The sequence below is a fragment of the Apaloderma vittatum genome, unplaced genomic scaffold (genome assembly GCF_000703405.1).
Source record: "Apaloderma vittatum isolate BGI_N311 unplaced genomic scaffold, ASM70340v1 scaffold7418, whole genome shotgun sequence".
Classification (NCBI taxonomy): Eukaryota; Metazoa; Chordata; class Aves; order Trogoniformes; family Trogonidae; genus Apaloderma; species Apaloderma vittatum.
The window spans coordinates 9,882-16,219 of NW_009732358.1; positions in this window are offsets into that span (position 1 = coordinate 9,882).

A 6,338-nucleotide genomic window follows, 5' to 3' on the forward strand; every position below is an offset into this window, starting at 1 on the left:
CCCAGCCTCTGCCGGCTGCGGGGCCATCTGGCCTGCCTTGGATCTGCTGGTCTCCAGTTTATATTTCTCTTTCTGTTATTTGGGGCGATCTGGCGCTCTCGGAATACCTAATCACCATGGTGAGAGGAGGGATGGACTCCCCCTCTGGCCTCCCCTTCCCAGCAATTGTCATGCAGAGCCCGGCCGGGCGGCTGTTCTGCTCGCAGCCCTCATTTGCTGTCCTCGCCCAGCTCTCTCGGCAGAAGGATGGCTTTTAATTGATCGTTTAAGGGGGAGGGCTGGGGCTGTTTTCACCTCCAAAATGTTTCCCCACGCAGCCGCCGCCACCCGGTCAGCTCTCGTGTCATCTCAGCCGTGCCAGCGCTGCCTCGTCCCCTTTCTCTTCTTTTTTTGGACTCCCTGGGAGTTGGTATCAGGGCTCATAACCACGTCCTCGCGGCCCCGAGCAATACCTAAATGTCGTATTTATCCTTGTCTTTCTGGAGAGATTGGCACGGATGCAGTAGAGATTTATCACTGCTCTTTTGCCCCGTGTGTCTGAATGCTTGTATGAGGGTGTTTATTGAACAAACACAGGGTGAACTCCCCATCTAGCTCAGTATTTCCCATCAAAACCACGGCCCTCAAAGCACTGGCCAAACCCTGCTTTTTGGGAAGGATTTGATCACGTTAAATCTTCAGCCCCATCGATCAGACTCGACTGCCATCAAGAAATTGCGGCAGGAGGAGGGAAGGCAGCGCGGCGGCTGCCGTGCTGGGCTGGGGATCGGGAATCCCCGACCTTGGGCACGGCTCCGAGTCGCGGTTTCCCGATCCCAAACCGGAGGATAGCGATACCTCCCTTGCAGTGGCGTGTGCTGCTTTGATATCTTTTGACAGAAGACACTAGGCAAGGGCAAAGTATTAGTATTATTAATATAGTACAGTTAGTAGAATATTATGAACTATTATAAATCATTACCGCTAAACTACAGTTATTAAAGGAAATGACCAAAGTGCACTTTGCGAGCCAGGATCTCTGACAGTTAAAACACTGTTTTATTATTTTACTTGCTAACTTGCAAAATTCAAGAGTTAGCAACAGTTTCCTGGTTGATCGGTGGCGATTGCGTAAGGAATTGGAGAAGCTGGGGGAAACAGGTGTACGTTTCTGGAGGGAGAGAAAAAGCATTGGTGCCTGTGTCATTTTTATTTTGTTTACCCTTTCTTTGATAATTTGAGTGTCTCGACGGAAAGAAACATACTCGGGCATGGGCTTAATCCTGCTCTGTAAGAATGAAAATGTTCAAGACAACGAGGTTTGAAGAGTTTCTGGAATTCCCCCATGGAAAAAATAAAAGCGAAGGTGTTTGTGAATCGTTGCTGGTTGTTATTTGTTTGATATCATTTAGACAAGTCCCATTAAATGCTAGCAGCAGATTCATTTTCCCCTCTTTGTTTGCCTTCCAAGGAGCAGAAAACAGACATAATTATATTTTACGTGAGACTGTAAGATTTCCTCTCATCTCTTTTTTCCTGGCTAATATCTGCAGCTATAAAATAAATTCCATTTGTACATACATGGTGTTAGACTGAGGTAAATAACTGTCATCTAAAATCTGTCTAACCTTAATCTGCATCAGGAGCACTATAGAGAACTGTACCCATTTGTATAATATTAAGCTTTATTTTTATTATGGATTTCTAATGCAAATTCATGGTGGGGGCAAAGTTGTTTTCTTTTAATACCATCTTCCAAGCAAAGCAGCCATCGAAAGCAAATTGTGGTGATTTTTATCCTGCAGTTCATGTCACTGCTGGTCTTTGATCATGTCAGTTTGCTTGATAGCCTGTGAATTTTTCACCTCTGTTCTTCGGGATGGAAGAGCAGATTTGGGGACTTCTGAGAACATTTTTCAGCTCTGCAAAGCAATTGAAATTCTTTGAGAATAACAGATTTCTATGTGGGAAATTTAATGTGGGATCGGATTCCTATACAGCATCCCCTGAAAAAGGGCATGTGTAGGATTTTTTTGTAGATCTACACATGCAATCTGTATAGGTGTCTTTCTCCCCTTTTATTCAACTTCGCTGTCTGCCTGTTCAGCTCTGCTGACCTGAGTGATCCCGGTGTACGTAAACTTGCAGGTTACAGGCATTCAGGGCAAATTCATTGCCCTGAGTTCAGTTTTCTTTACATCTTAGTGCTGAAGTATTTTCCCTGTTGCTGCTGGGGTATTGGGTATTTGTTGGCCAGGTTGGCAGTCCTTCTCCAGGACCTAGCCCTCAAGTGAAAGAAGGCTCTGGCTGAAGAAGTACTGTGGGGTTTGTCTGTCTTCTTCGTCTCATATTTTAAAAACATGGATGGTGGTTGCAATAAGCTGGGCATTCTTCTTTAGCCATCACTTTCTCCTCCGACCATTTGCCGGAGTCTTGAATTGCTGCAGCACCCGGAGCTGTAGAGGAGGGGGAAAGCAATGCTGAGGAGGAGCAAGACAAGGAGAGATTTATTGCCTTAAACGCAGATAATGTGAGGAGAGAGTTCTGGTGACGGTGCGACTGCTCGTTGGGTTCAGGTGTGGGACATTTCCATAGGATTTTTCCTCACTTGGGGCATTTTTTCTAATGAGTATTGTTTTAAAACCTTCCTTTCCGAGGCTAAGATCTGCTTTCTCACTGAACTGCAGAACAAGAATGGGTTTTGTACTTCTTCTTGTGAATGACGAGCTGTGCTGCAGTGGGAAAAGGAAGGCACTAAGTGTCTCTGGATACCCCTAAAAGGAAGAGCTGGAATCTGTGTCCTTGCTTTCTCCCAGCAGCACCAGTTCTTAGTAACTGGCTCTCGCCAGACTAACAACATCAAGTTTTTCATTTGGAAAGACCCCACAGCTTTCAGGCCTGAGCTTTTTGCTCATCCTGCAGCCTCGATGGTGCTTTGCAAGCTTGTGGTGCTGCAGCCCCGAGCAGGACGAGGGCAGTGGGACGCGTCCAGCTGCAGAAGCCGGGCTCGTGACACGGCTGATTTCCCGAGCGCGGGCTTGTTCCTTGGAAGGAAGGTGAAGTGTCTTGCGGCTCTTGGATGCAAACTGAAGCAGAAGGTGCTGGGGTGTCAGTCAGCAGGCGAGCCACGTGCTGCTGGGGTAAAGGCTGCCCGTGGCAGCCTGGGCAGATGCAACGGGTTTTGTAAACAGAGCAAAAAGTAAAATTCAGGGGACTGCCCTGGCGGACCCGGTTCTTTTGATTGGGATTTTTGGTACTTTGATTCGAACGGAAGTCTTTTTAATTAAAAAGGACTCAACCTTTTCATCTGATTTTGATGCTGTTTCCCTGCACTTTAGGAAACAACTTGCAAAGCCATTTAGTATGTGAAATTGTCTGTCCTGTAACGTCCCTTGCTATAAGGAGGCATAGGATAATAATCCCTCATCACAGAGAGCCTGCGTTGGCAGCTGTACCAGATTACAGCTGTGCCTTATCCTTCAGCCTTCCTACCAGTATTGAAGATTTCTTTTGGAGGTTTCATCTCAGCTCTGTTTGGGGGGACACTTCACAAAATTCCCTGGGGAGGGGAGTCCCTGGCCAAGCCCCCATGCCATGCCAGAGGCAATGCGAGGGTGTTAGAAAGCGAGCAGGGAGGAGGGTTCGTGGAGGTGAACGGCATCCCAGGGTGAGTGAAACTCTTATCAGGGTGGCCTGGCCGTGCCGCAGCGGAGCCACCCCGCACCCAGGACAACCTTTGGCCCGTGCTAGCTGGAGGGAACCTTGCCTCCTCCTCGTTGTTTGCAGCATGGAAGATTCTGAGAGGTCCTGGTGCCTGTGGATGGGTGGAAGGTGCCGTCTGGGCTGCTGGGTGTGAGCACAGGTCGGAAGGACCCAGACCAAATGCTGCAGCACCGTCGAGGGGGCTGCAGAATCTCGCTTCTTTCTCTTATTTATTCTCCTCGTTGCAAACCAGTCTCACATCCCACTACCAGCACTGTAGGTTGGACGTGAGCCCCCAGCAAAGTCCTTAGCTCTGGTGACAGCTTTTACCTCCTGAGCACTTCTCTTCAGTCTCCCCAAGGAGGCAGTTTGACCACTGGCCTGGGTTTTTTACTGATGAAGAAGCAATCAGCGACCTGGATAACCCTGAGTAGAACAGGCGCAGAGGAACTTAATGGTCACAATGGAAAAGTTGCCAGCCCAAGTGGATTCATACATCTCCCTTAGGCAGGAGAAAGGGAGACGGAGCAGCTAAACTCTTCCAACCCTTCCTCTTCACCCTCGGTTTTGCACTTTGCTCAGTGCTCAGCCACTTGCTCCTGCGGTCTCTGCTCCTGGGGCCGGTTGCCACTGTCTGTGCTGTTCCTTCCTTTCTGTTTATTTGGGTTCATGTGCAAAAGTGTTGCTCTCCAAGAGTTGTTCTGGTTACAGAAGAGGCACGAACGACAGATTTGGGGCTAATGTGTTCAGGGAAGCTGTGTAGAAGGCTGGGGATTCAGTAGTTAGGGAAGCAGGGAGACTGCAGACCAGAAATTAAATGTCAGTAAGCTCTGAAGAGGTCTTTGAGACAATGTGAAGTAGAAAAGTGCTACAAGTTATTTCTGTCTTAATTTAGCCAGTCCTGTGTTGGGTCCAGGACCAAAATAAGTATGATGATATTTGGATCATGACTGGGATATACTGGAAAAAGTAAGCCATGAGAGTTTGCAGATCTCTGTCTCCATTAGCCAGAAGTAATGTTCCCACCATTATTTTCCCCTCTTAAAATGAAAGCAACACATTAAGTGTGGAAACAGGGGAGGATTGTGTTAAAGCAAGACAGAGCTGGGCAGAAAGAAGTTCGACTGGCCTTGCTTGCACGTAACTGGGATATTGTGGGTGGTGTGGTCCCGATCAGGCCCCAGGTTTTATGGGATGTCTCAAAGAAAGAGGGGGCCTTAAACTAAGAAAATGCTTCACTTTTGGTCATCTCTTCAGGGACGTTGTGAGGACCCACGTTTGCCCTTGAGCACGTGCATCTGCCTCCCGGGCGCCCACCGCAGGGGGCAGGCACACCCTGGCGAGGGCTGGGGAAGGTTTACGATGTCAATGAGAAACATCTGGGTCTGCATTCTCCCAGATGTTGCCAGTTGTGCCTGGGTTGTTAGCTGCACCTGGGCAAAGAAGAAAAGGAAATCCCTGAGTGGTGTGATGGATTTTGCAGACCCTGGGAGGAGAAAGCAGTTAGAGGCTGCTTGCTGATAGTCTCTCTGCTATGTCCTCAGGTGGCTCGCTGGCATTCGGGTGATCCAGGACCAGCCAAGAAAACGTGTCAGCAGCCCATCACATATCAATTATTTCAATGTTGTCACACATCTCTAGCTTGACTGTTGTGGGGGTACTGGAGATGAAGGGCACATTTGTTGGTAGAGCTGAGCTTGCCTTCTCCTGGCAGCCCCGCAGAGCAGCAAGAGGGAAGGGCCGCCTGGGCAAAGCCCTGAGCGTAGGTTGTGCTTGTGCTGTGGACTCTGTTGACCTTGGACAAGCGGAGTCATTTCTCATTGCCTGTCCTCAAAGCAGGAGCTGTGATATTCTCGTAGCAGGGCCATATGCTGAGAGGGGTTGTGTTTGCATGAGGGAGATGCTCGAATCCTGGGGCAGTGGTTATAACTGTGGTACCTGGATGGTTACACTGGGATTGGAAAGGCTGTGTGGGGGAGGGATGGAGGCTTGTTTAATAAACATTATCATTGGGATTTTATTCTGAAGAACCAGTTGCCAGATTTTTTTTTTTTGGTGAAGCTTGGATGAACAGCTGAAAGCAGTGCCTGTTAATGGTAGAGAAAGAACTAGGGGGGGAATATTTGGAGTAAGGTAGATAAAAGTGAGAGATAAAAGAAATAATGCAGGGAAGGATGAGTAATCGACATTCTTGGAGTCGAAGCGCAGGCTCTGGCTTCCTTCCTGAGCAGTAAAATAAAATAAAAAAAAAAGTCTTTAGAACAACAAAACTCTGGACGCGCTGGTTTCCTTCCTGACAGACCCAGCCTCGTGGCTTTTCGATGAGTCCTCATTGGCAACCAGGGCTGATCTAAAGGCCAAAGGCAGAAAGATTGGGGGGGAAGGGAGAGGGATTTAACTCTTTGAGCTCTGCTGGAAAGCCAGAGATCTTCTGCTTTGTGCGGGTTCCTTTTGCCATCGCTGGAGCACGAAGAGCGTTCGTGGCGGTTCCGAGGTCTGAGAGGCGATCGGTGCATCTGTCCAGGTGCTCGCCCACCGTCAGGTGTTACAAACCAAACCAGAGTATTTTTAATCCTTGTGGGTAAAATTCCTTGGTCGCTGTGTCGTGTGGTGAAACAGCACCAATGAGCAACACGGGAGGGGACTGGCAACCCTCC